The sequence below is a fragment of the Triticum urartu genome, chromosome 7 (genome assembly GCF_003073215.2).
Source record: "Triticum urartu cultivar G1812 chromosome 7, Tu2.1, whole genome shotgun sequence".
Classification (NCBI taxonomy): domain Eukaryota; kingdom Viridiplantae; phylum Streptophyta; class Magnoliopsida; order Poales; family Poaceae; genus Triticum; species Triticum urartu.
The window spans coordinates 471,531,593-471,544,925 of record NC_053028.1 but is presented as its reverse complement, the minus strand read 5'-3'; positions in this window follow the sequence as shown (position 1 = coordinate 471,544,925).

The window sequence follows — 13,333 nt, the reverse complement described above, 5'->3', positions numbered from 1 at the left end:
GGGTAAGTCATGTCCATTGTGTCCCTAAGAAGGGAGGTATTACTGTTGTTTCTAATGATAAAGATGAATTGATCCCACAAAGAATTGTTACAGTTATAGAATGGTAATTGATTTCTGCAAATTAAATAAAGCTACTAAAAAAGATAATTACCCTTTACCTTTTATTGATAAAATGCTAGAAAGATTATCCAAGCATACACATTTTGCTTTCTAGATGGCTATTCTGGTTTTTCTTAAATTCCTGTGTCAAAATAGGATCAAGAAAAAACAACTTTTACTTGCCCTTTCAATACCTTTTCTTATAGACGTATGCCTTTTGGTTTATGTAATGCACCTGCTACTTTTCAAAGATGTATGTCTGCTATATTCTCTGACTTTTGTGAAAAGATTGTTGAGGTTTTCATGGATGATTTCTCCGTTTATGGGACTTCTTTTGATGATTGCTTAAGCAACCTTGATCGAGTTTTGCAGAGATGTGAAGAAACTAGTCTTGTCTTGAATTGGGAGAAGTGCCACTTTATGGTTAATGAAGGTATTGTCTTGGGGCATAAAATTTCTGAAAGAGGTATTGAAGTTTATAAAGCTAAAGTTGATGCTATTGAAAAGATGCCGTGTCCTAAGGACATTAAAGGTATAAGAAGTTTCCTTGGTCATGCCGGTTTTTATAAGAGGTTCATTAAGGACTTCTCTAAAATTTCTCGACCTCTGACTAATCTCTTACAAAAAGATGATCCTTTTGTATTCGATGATGATTGTGTAGAAGCATTTGAAATACTTAAGAAAGCTTTGATCTCTGCACCTATTGTTCAGCCTTCTGATTGAAATTTACCATTTGAAATTATGTGTGATGCTAGTGATTATGCTGTAGGGGCTGTTTTAGGACAAAGAGTTGATAAGAAATTAAATGTTATTCAATATGCTAGTGAAACTCTAGACAGTACCCAAAGAAATTATGTTACTACTGAAAAGAATTTTTAGCAGTTGTATTTGCTTGTGATAAGTTCAGACCTTATATTGTTGATTCTAAAGTAACTGTTCACACTGATCATGTTGCTATTAAATATCTTATGGAAAAGAAAGATGCTAAACCTAGACTTATTAGATGGGTTCTCTTGCTTCAAGAATTTGATTTGCATATTATTGATAGAAAGGGAGCTGAGAACCCCGTTGCAGACAACTTCTCTAGGTTAGAAAATGTTTTTGATGACCCACTACCTATTGATGATAGCTTTCCTGATGAACAATTAGCTGTCATAAATGCTTCTTGTACTGCTCCATGGTATGCTAATTACATTGTTGCTAAATTTATACCACCTAGTTTCACATACCAGCAAAATAAAAAGTTCTTCTATGATTTAAGACATTACTTCTGGGATGACTCACATCTTTATAAAGAAGGAGTAGATGGTGTTATTAGACATTGTGTACCTGAGCATGAACATGAACAGATCCTGCGCAAGTGCCACTCCGAGGCTTATGGAGGACACCATGCTGGAGACAGAACTGCGCATAAGGTATTGCAGTCCGGTTTTTATTGGCCTACTCTCTTCAAGGATGCCCGTAAGTTTATTTTGTCTTGTGATGAATGTCAAAGAATTGGTAATATTAGTAGACGTCAAGAAATGCCTATGAATTATTCACTTGTTATTGAACCATTTGATGTCTGGGGCTTTGATTATATGGGACCTTTTTCTTACTCTAATGGGTATACACATATCTTAGTTGCTGTTGATTACGTTACTGAGTGGGTAGAAGCTATTCCAACTAGTAGTGCTGATCATAACCACCTCTATTAAGATGCTTAAAGAAGTTATTTTTCTGAGGTTTGGAGTCCCTAGATACTTAATGACCGATGGTGGTTCACATTTTATTCATGGTGCCTTTCATAAAATGCTTGCTAAGTATGATGTTAATCATAGAATTGCATCTCCATACCATCCACAGTCTAGTGGTTAAGTAGAACTTAGCAATAGAGAGCTTAAATTAATTTTGCAAAAGACTGTCAATATATCTAGAAAGAATTGATCCAAGAAACTTGATGATGCATTGTGGGATTATAGAACTGCATACAAAAATCCTATGGGTATGCCTTCGTATAAGATGGTTTATGGTAAAGCTTGTCACTTACCTCTTGAACTAGAACATAAGGCATATTGGGCTATTAAAGAGCTCAACTATGACTTCAAACTTGCCGGTGAGAAGAGGCTTTTTGACATTAGTTCACTTGATGAATGGACAACCCATGCCTATGAGAATGCCAAACTGTTTAAATAAAAAGTTAAAAGATGGCATGATAAAAGGATACAAAAACGTGAGTTTAATGTAGGTGATTATGTATTGTTATACAACTCTCGTTTAAGATTTTTTGCAGGCAAACTCCTCTCTAAATGGGAAGGTCCTTACGTCATCGAGGAGGAATGTTGAAACTAATGTTATTGAAATCGTAACCCCAGAGGAATACATAAGGGACACTTTCCAGAACGTTTCAGACCCTAAAAAGGAATAGGTACGTGGTACGGTAAGTAAACCGACTCCAAAACAGTTATAATGACAATTTTTCTCCGTTTTGGAATATTTAAGAAAATAGGAAAAATAAGAAGTAGTACGGGAAGGACACGAGGCCTCCACGAGGGTGGAGGGCGCGCCCCCTGCCTCGTGGGCACCTCGTGTGCTCTCCGGACTCCGTTTTCTTGCATGATACTTCTTTTGGTCGGTAAAAAATCATTATATAATCTCCCGAAGGTTTTGACCACCGTATCACGCAAATATCTCCTGTTTTCGTTTCGAGCTATTTTCTGCCAGGGTTGTCAAGGCCATGCATCATGTCGTCTCCCTCCTCCTCTGACAACGAGGGCAATGATGCTTGGCTAATGAAGATAGAGCTGAAGAGAGAAGAGCCCGGAGAGATCAACAAGGATGATGGGATCGAGAAGGCCATGAGGGATCAAGTTCCGGCATTAGTAGACAAAGACATCCTTCAACCTCATCACAATCTCTTTACCCCAACGGAGATTAAAGCTTTCAAGATGATTGAGTTAGCTCGCATTCAAAACAAGTATCCCACAAGTGAATTTTTTTTGTTGAAGGAGCATATCGTCGCACTCAAGGGCATTATCCGCAGACTGGAGGATCTCCTACGCTCGATGTGCGACTATCCGTCATCACCAACATCTTCTTCACTAACAAAGAAGAACTGAGTATTTGGTATGGGCACTTCCCTTGGCAACTGCCAAGCTTGGGGGAGTGACTCGGTATCGTATCACCATCAGTTTTATCTTTACCATTTTTCGTAGTTCGATCCTTTTGGTTATATCTTGATCTAGTAGAATAAAGTTTTGGTATGATCTATTTTTTAGTTTTGCTTTATGATCCTTCTATGTAATCGAGTCCGTGAGCTATATATAATAAAGATTAGTGTTGAGTCAAGGGCTTGATTACCTTACTATGATCTTGAGGGAATAGAATAAAAGAGAAGAAATAAAAAGAAATAAAGAGATCATATGGATCTTGTGGAGAGTAATGACTTCACATATAAAGAGTATGATGAATAAAAGTTGTTGAGAGTTGACAAACATAGTTTTGATCATCGTTGCAATTAATAGGAAGTAATGAAGAAAGAGAGGTTTTCACATATAAATATACTATCTTGGACATTTTTTATGATTGTGAGCACTCACTAAAGTATGATATACTAAAGAGTTGACGTTGGACAAGGAAGACAACGTAATGGGTTATGTTTTCTTACATCTGAGATAAACTATATTGTCATAGATCATCCAACATGTTGAGCTTGCCTTTCCTTCTCATGCTAGCCAAATTCTTTGCACCAAGTAGAGATACTACTTGTGCTTCCAAATATCCTTAAACCTAGTTTTGCCATGAGAGTGCACCATATCTACATATGGATTGAGTAAGACCCCTCAAGTAAGTTGTCATCGTTGCAGGCAATAAAAATTGCTCTTTAAATATGTATGATTTATTAGTGTGGAGAAAATAAGCTTTATACGATCTTGTGATGTGGAAGAAATAAAAGCGACGGACTGCATAATAAAGGTCCATATCACAAGTGGCAATATAAAGTGACGTTCTTTTGCATTAATATTTTGTGCGTCCAACCATAAAAGCACATGACAACCTCTGCTTCCCTCTGCGAAGGGCTTATCTTTTATTCTTGTCTTATACTTCATGCAAGAGTCACGGTGATCTTCACCTTTCCTTTTTTACATTTTATCCTTTGGCAAGCACAATGTGTTGGAAAGATCCTAATATATATGGCTAATTGGATGTGGGTTTTTATGAACTATTATTGTTGACATTATCCTTGAGGTAAAAAGTTGGGAGGCAAAACTATAAGCCCCTATCTTTCTCTGTGTCCGATTAAAACTTCATAACCATAAATATCGCGTGAGTGTTAGCACTTGTGAAAGACTAAATGATGGTTGAGTATGTGGACTTGCTGAGAAGCTCTTATATTGACTCTTTCCTATGTTATGATAAGTTGCAATTGCTTCAATGACTGAGATTATAGTTTTGTTGGTTTTCAATGAAGTTTCTGATTCATACTTGAGTATGTGAATAAATTGGTACTTTAGCATAGGAGATCATATGACACCTAGGTAAATTAACTGGGACACGTAGGTGCCCGGGCACCTTGATTGTTTTAGGTATGTACCGCTGCACAATGAATGTTTAATTTGTTTGCTAATTATTTTTCATGAAAGACTTTCCATGTTTACATTTTATTTTCGTTTTTAACTATTAGGCATGCACGACTTGCCATACAATAAATCATAGTAATATTTTATTATCTCCTGAACTACTATGGGTATCTAATACGCGTATTTTTGTTTCCTAACTATCTAATACGGGTATCTAATATTTACTAATAAAATTATGTGCATACGCGGGTATATATACCCAGTAAATTATTCTCTTAATTATTACGTTCTATTTTTAACTATTTAATATGAGTATCTAATACCTATTAACGAAATTATGTACATATCGGGTACGTATATACCTAATAATTTATGTAAATATATGGATATTTAATACCTACTAATGATACCATAAATAATACCTACTAATGATATTATGTACAAATACGGGTATCTAATACCTACTCGTGAAATTATGTACACATGCGGGTACGTATATACCCAATAATTTATTTTTAGAACTATTTACTTTTTATTTTATTTTCTAACTATCTAATACGGGTAAGCAATACCTACTACCAAAATTATATGCATTCTCAGGGTGCGTATATATCCAATGAAATCTTGCGTCATATGTACCCAATCCTAATTTGATCTGTTATACAAGGACAGAATACATGCTATATAAGAAAGTAATAAATGTCAACTTACATATTAAAACCCTGCCTTTTTATCATGCGACATGCATCCATGGGACGGTCCATGAATTAAAGCCTGCCAAATTAACTAGCAATTGATGCATTTTTATTGGTTTCCAAATCAATCGCTGAACACGATCCAACGATGAAGAGGCAAGGTGCCCAGGCACCTAGGTGTCCCAAACTGGCGTTATACATATATATATATATGTTTGATGTTCTAAGAATGATCATGATGCCCTCATGTCCGTATTTTATTTTATCGACACCTCTATCTCTAAACATGTCTAAGCTTGGGGGAGTTGATACGTCCATTTTGAATCATGCTTTTATATCGATATTTATTGCATTATGGGTTGTTATTACACATTATGTCACAATACTTATGCCTTTTCTCTCTTATTTTACAAGGTTTACATGAAGAGGGGGAATGCCGGCAGCTCGAATTCTGGGCTGGAAAATGAGCAAATATTAGAGACCTATTCTGCACACCTCCAAAAGTCCTAAAACTTCACGGGAATTATTTCCAGAATATATAAAAAATATTGGGCGAAAGAAGTACCAGAGGGGGGCCACCCATCGTCCACGAGGGTGGGGGCGCGCCCTACCCCCCTGGGCGCGCCCCCTGCCTCATGGGCCCCTGGTGGCCCTCCGATGCCCATCTTTGGCTATATGGAGTCTTTCGTCGAGGAAAAAATCATAAGCAAGCTCACGGGACGAAACTCCGCCGCCACGAGGCGGAACCTTGGCGGAACCAATCTAGGGCTCCGGCGGAGCTGTTCTGCCGGGGAACCCCCCCGGGAGGGGGAAATCATCACCATCGTCATCACCAACGATCCTCTCATCGGGAGGGAGCCAATCTCCATTAACATCTTCACCAGCACCATCTCATCTCAAACCCTAGTTCATCTCTTGTATCCAATCTTTGTATCCAAACCTCAGATTGGTACCTGTGGGTTGCTAGTAGTGTTGATTACTCCTTGTAGTTGATGCTAGTTGATTTACTTGGTGGAAGATCATATGTTTAGATCCATTATGCATATTAATACCCCTCTGATTATGAACATGAATATGCTTTGTGAGTAGTTACGTTTGTTCCTGAGGACATGGGAGAAGTATTTCTATAAGTAGTCATGTGAATTTGGTATTCGTTTGATATTTTGATGAGATGTATGTTGTCATCCCTCTAGTGGTGTCATGTGAACGTCGACTACATGACACTTCACCATTGTTTGGGCCTAGAGGAAGGCATTGGGAAGTAATAAGTAGATGATGGGTTGCTAGAGTGACAGGAGCTTAAACCCTAGTTTATGCGTTGCTTCATAAGGGGCTGATTTGGATCCATATGTTTCATGCTATGGTTAGGTTTATCTTAATACTTCTGTTGTAGTTGCGGATGCTTGCAATATGGGTTAATCATAAGTGGGATGCTTGTCCAAGTAAGGGCAGTACCCAAGCACCGGTCCACCCACATATCAAATTATCAAAGTACCGAACGCGAATTATATGAACGTGATGAAAACTAGCTTGACGATAATTCCCATGTGTCCTCGGGAGCGCTTTCCTCTATATAAGCATTTGTCCAGGCTTGTCCTTTGCTACAAAAAGGATTTGGCCATATTGCTGCACCTTAGTTACTTTTATTACTTGTTACCCGTTACAAATTACCTTATCACAAAACTATCTGTTACCGATAATTTTAGTGCTTGTGGAGAATACCTTACTGAAAACCGCTTATCATTTCCTTCTGCTCCTCGTTGGGTTCGACACTCTTACTTATCGAAAAGGCTACGATAGATCCCCTACACATGTGGGTCATCAATTCTAAATAGTCTGGTCGGCGCATCGAACGAAAAGGCAGGGACAGGGAGGGTCGACCAAGGCAAAGGATTAAGTGGTTGGTCGGAAGGTCCAGGCAACCGCTCTCTAGCAGATGAAGCATTACATGAGAGACCGGGTAGGCTACCCGGCAATTCCGAGCAGCTTGGCGATCGGAGACAGGCCGGGGCAAGGCACATGCTCACTTATGCGTCTCCAATGTCTGCGCATGTTCAATGCCAGAGACGTGTGTCGTGCGTACGACGATCTATGGGACCAGTGAAGGCCCCTTTGCGGTTCGACCGTGGAGATCGGTGAGCACAAAGAGCAGAACACATGAAGTTTACCCAGGTTCGGGCTACTGTGAAGTGTAAAACCTTACTCCTGCTTTGGTGTATTGGATGTATAAGCACAAGTACAAGGGAGCACAATTCGGGCAAGGTTGTGCGGGAAGTGCAGCTATGCGCGTGTTTGTGCAAAGTGTCGACCTTTGTAAAGGTAGCCATGGGCCTCCTTTCATAGAGAAAGGGGTCACCAAAGTGGCAAAAATGGTAAATATACACTGTGAATAGTTGCTACAATGCTAAATCCCTAACTCTGGTGAGTTAGGACAAACACATTAATTGCATCATGAGGTGTCTTGTGGATGGAGCTCCCCGGCAAGAATGACCTCTTCTTCTGTGTCGTTCGCCCATCTACCTTCTAGTTCCTTGACACATCGTCGGGATGGGTGTCATTAAAGCTATATCTTCGGCGGTGAGCTGCCACGTGCGCAGACAAGACTCACCTAACTACCTGCCCGCTCGACACCTATATGCCAACTAACAACTTGATCGATGAGGTGGAGCAGTGCCAAGGTAGTGGGATTCTTGCCGGGCTCGAAGCTTGCCAGGCTTCACTAACTCCCCGACAAGGATCTTGCCGGGCCTCCCAAGCTGGATCTCCAGTGCTTCCGATCGCTGGCTTGGGTGTCTTCTTTACATATCGTCATGTGGTCTTAATTTATTCTTAGTTATCCTCCGGCAAGCTTTTTCATCGGGAAGGCTGCTACTGCCTGTGCATAAGTCTGGGGTACTAAGGACCCAAATCTTAGTACACCGACAGGAGCCCCGGGGCCTGGGCCACACACGCATTTGAGGCATCATTGGGCTAGGCCCAAAACAATGCTCAGGCACTCATGGCACAAGATAAATGTCATAATCTTCTCTTTAACTGCGCCCCCACGACACACATTAAATGCGAAATGTGGGAGAAGTGGATGAAACAATAGCAACAATAGTGCGCTTGCAAAAGTGCATCCACATCGGAAAGTAAAGAGACAGCCTCGCGTATTCCCCACAAAAAGGAATCTGCACAAGGCGCTGCTCATTTACCTCCTTCATTTTCCAATCTCACAATCTGCCATCGTCTTCCTCCTTGCGTCCAAAACAGAGCACTCTGCATTCATCCGCCACTCCACACTCGCACTCCTCCACAAACCTTGCCTCCAGAGCCGCCATGGCGCCGAAGGCAAGCAAGGACAAGGCGGTGAAGGTCATCGGTGCAGATTCAGAAGCCCTGGCGGAGGCACAGAAAAAGCATGCAATCTTCCCGCCGGTGCTCAACAGATGCGACCTCGTGGACCGGTATGCATATATGCGGGGGAGGAAAACATCAACTCACCCCACTCCACATGTGTTCCCCGGGTCGACTAAAGCGAATGCAGACAAATTTCCTTTATTTGTCGTGTATTTTTACTATAGACTGTGTCCTCCTTTCTCCGGTTTCTTCAATGACATCATGTACACATTTGGCTTCCGTCTTCTTGATTTTATGCCAAATGTTGTAACTTGCATGCCCGTTTTTCCTCATCTCTACGGAAATTTCGCCGGAGTCACACCCAACACCGCCCTCTTCCGCCACTATTGTGTCCCCCCGCATCGAGTCGGGAGATGCCCTTTCTGGTTCAATCACTTGGATTCCCAGGATGTGGAATAAGGAAATATACCCAGACGGAAATTTGCGCAAAAGGTGGGAAGAATGGTGGGCTGAGTGGTGTTGGATCAAAGAGAAAGAGCCCCAGCAAGATAAGGTGATCCGGCGCAAAGAATGGAGCGACTTTGCGCCTGATGACAAGAAGCTCGAGATCGCGATCACTAGGATTCACCATCTCAAATATGTCGGGCTCACAATTGAAATGGTGGGGGCTGACTTCCTCTGTCGCAGAATTGCTCCTCTGTAGAACAAGGGAAGGCCAGCATGGGAGTACAAAAATGTCGCTGACATCATGAGGTTACACCCTGGCTTGAACAACAATGTGACAGCCATGCAGCACACAGCCCTCTGCCACGCTCTGTTTAGGCCTGACAACAACACCAAACTGTCGGCAAGAATCGTCCCCTTGTGCAATAATTATGCCCTGAGTTCCATCATCGCCATGATGCCGGAGTGCAATGCTCGTGGGGTTGTCGGAAATTGGGCCGAGCCTACAACAAAGCGTGCACAAGAGTTATTTGACAACTTGACAGAGAAGGCTGATGCGGCTTGAACTACGTTGGTATTTCCCCAAAGAGGAAGGAATGATGCAGCACAGCTACGGTAGGTATTTCCCTCAGTGATGAGACCAAGGTTATCGAACCAGTAGGAGAACCACGCGACATCGCGTAAACAGCTCCTGCACACAAAGAACAAATACTTGCAACCCAACGTAAGAGAGGGGTTGTCAATCCCTCACGGGTAAAAAAGATAGGTAAAATTTTAGTAGATTGGATAAATAGATCTCGCAGGAACGCAAGATAAAATAAATAATAATAAATTGCAGCAAGGTATTTTTGTATTTTTGGATTAATAGATCTGAAAATAAAAACAAATAAAAATAGACCACGAAGGCAAATATAATAAAGAAGAGACCCGGGGGCCATAGATTTCACTAGTGGCTTCTCTCTAGAAAAATAGCATACGATGGTAAACAAATTACTGTTGGACAATTGATAGAACTTCAAATAATCATTACGATATCTAGACAACGGACTAAGGCATAGCCTAGTGGTGGGAAGGGGTTGATGCCTTCCCACCCACCCAGGTTCAAGGCATGGTACTTGCAATTTGGGTTTGTTGCACCAATTATATTGTAGGGGGTTCCCTTACAGTCTTTCTGTAAAAAAAATGATATCCAGACAATGATCATTATATAGGCATCATGTCCAAGATTAGTAGACCGACTCCTTCCTGCATCTACTAGTATTACTCCACACATCGATCACTATCCAGCATGCATCTAGTGTATTAAGTTCATGGAGAAACGTAGTAATGCAATAAGAACGATGGCATGATGTAGAAAAGATCTATTTATGTAGAAATAGACCCCATCTTGTTATCCTCAATAGCAACGATACATACGTGTCGGTTCCCCTTCTGTCACTGGGATCAAGAACCATATGATCGAACCCATCACAAAGCACCTCTTCCCATGGCAAGAAAAATTGATCTAGTTGGTCTAACTAAACCAAAGATTCAAAGAAGATATACGAGGCTATAAGTAATCATGCATATAAGAGATCAAAAGACTCAAATAACTTTCATGGATAAAAACATAGATCTGATCATAAACTCAAAGTTCATCGGATCCCAACAAACACACTGCAAAAAGAGTTACATCAAATAGATCTCCAAGAGACCATTGTATTGAGAATCAAAAGAGAGAGAAGAAGCCATCTAGCTACTAACTACGGTCCCGTAGGTCTACAATGAACTACTCACGCATCATCGGAGAGGCACCAATGAGGATGATGAACCCCTCTGTGATGGTGTCTAGATTGGATATGTGGTTTCTGGAACTTGCAGCGGCTTGAATTGATTTTTGTCGACTCCCCTAGGGTTTTTGGAATACTGGGGTATTTATAGAGCAAAGAGTCGGTCCGAGAGGTGATACGTCTCCAACGTATCTACTTTTCCTAACGCTTTTCCTCTTGTTTTGGACTCTAATTTGCATGATTTGAATGAAACTAACCCCGGACTGACGTTGTTTTCACCATAACTACCATGGTGTTGTTTTTGTGCAGAAATAGAAGTTCTCGGAATGGAACAAAACTTTGCGAGGATTTTTTATACAATAAACAAGAATTTCTGGAGCCAAGATATACCGAAGGGGGGCACCTGGGTGGGCACAAGCCACCAGGGCACCCCCCTCCTGGCACGCCCAGGTGGGTTGTCCCCACCTGGTGGCCCCGCAGACCCTAAAACCGATGCTATAAAATCCTATTTTCTAGAAAAAATCAAGGAGAAAGAATTATCGCGATCCACGAGACGAAGCCGCCGTCACCTCTTGTTCTTCACTGGGAGGCCAGATCTAGAGTCCGTTTGGGGCTCCGGAGAGGGGGATCTTCGTTCTTCGTCATCACCAGCACTTCTCCATCACCAACTCCATGATGCTCCCCACCGGGAGTGAGTAATTCCTTCGTAGGCTCGCCGGTCGGTGAGGAGTTGGATGAGATTCATCATGTAATCGAGTTGGTTTTCTTAGGGCTTGATCCCTAGTATGAACTATGTTCTAAGATTGATGTTGCTATGACTTTTCCATGCTTAATGCTTGTCACTTTGGGCCCGGGTGCCATGATTTCAGATCCGAACCGTTTATGTTATCACCATTATATCCATGTTCTAGATCTGATCTTGCAAGTTATAGTCACCTACTACGTGTTATGATCCGGCAACCCCGGAGTGACAATAGTCGGGACCACTCTCGGTGATGACCGTAGTTTGAGGAGTTCATGTATTCACTATGTGTTAAATGCTTTGTTTCGGTTCTGTATTAAAATGAGGCCTTAATATCCCTTAGTTTCCAATATGGACCCCGCTGCCACGGGAGGGTAGGACAAAAGATGTCATGCAAGTTCTTTCCATAAGCATGTATGACTATTTATGGAATACATGCCTACATTATATTGATGAACTGGAGCTAGTGTCGTATCGCCCTAGGTTATAACTGTCTCATGATGAATATCATCCAACAAGTCACCGATCCAATGCCTACGTATTTATCCTATATTGATCTTGCTAAGTTACTACTGTTGCATTTGTTACAATACTACTGCTATCACTGTTACCGTTACCATTGTTGCTGCTACTATTATCAAAACTATCATACTACTTTGCTACCGATCACTTTGCTGTAGATAATTAATCTCCAGGTGTGGTTGAATTGACAACTCAGCTGCTAATACCTTCAAATATTCTTTGGCTCCCCTTGTGTTGAATCTATAAATTTGGGTTGGATACTCTACCCTCGAAAACTATTGTGATCCCCTATACTTGTGGGTTATCAAGACCTTTTTCTGGCGTCGTTGCCGGGGAGCATAGCTATATTGTTGAGTCACTTGGGATTATTATCAATTTATCACTATGAAGAATCTGAAGGATGCTAAGACTAAGATATTTCCCTCAAAGACGAGGGGAGGTAAGGAACTGCATCCAATTCTGCTTTAGATTCACCTTCTGTTATAAGTAAACTTGCAACACCACCACATGCTATCAATTCTGATATGTCGCAAGTTATTGATGATGCTACTTCTTCTATGGATAATGCTTATAATGATGCTAGTACCTTGCTTGATAATTATGATGTGCCACTTGGTGAATTTCTTGATGAACAAATTGCTAGAGTAATACAACATGATGTTGTTGAATCTAATGATGAGCTTAAAACTGAAACTCCTGAAACACCTGCTAGAACTAGCCTTCCTAGATATGAATTGCCTAAGATACCAGAAGGTTATGTTATGAATGAGGAGATAACTAGAGATATACTTGCATGTAAGGATAGAGATGATCTAGAGAAATTATTATGCAAGTATAAAGAAAAATCTTTGAATGCTAGAATGAAATATGATCCTAAGTTTGCTACTTCACCTATCTTTATTGATGATAAGGATTATGAATTCTCTGTCGACCTAGAGTTAATTACTTTGGTTGAATTTGATCATTTCCATGGTTATGAAACTGAAACTGTTGCAGCACATCTTACTAAGTTGAATGACATAGCCACCCTTTTTACTCATGATGAGAAAACTTGCTATTACTTTATTCTCATATTATTTTCGTTCTCATTAAAGGGTGATGCTAAAGCTTGGTACAATACTCTTGCTCTTGGTTGTGTGCGTAGTCGCCGAGATATGATTTATT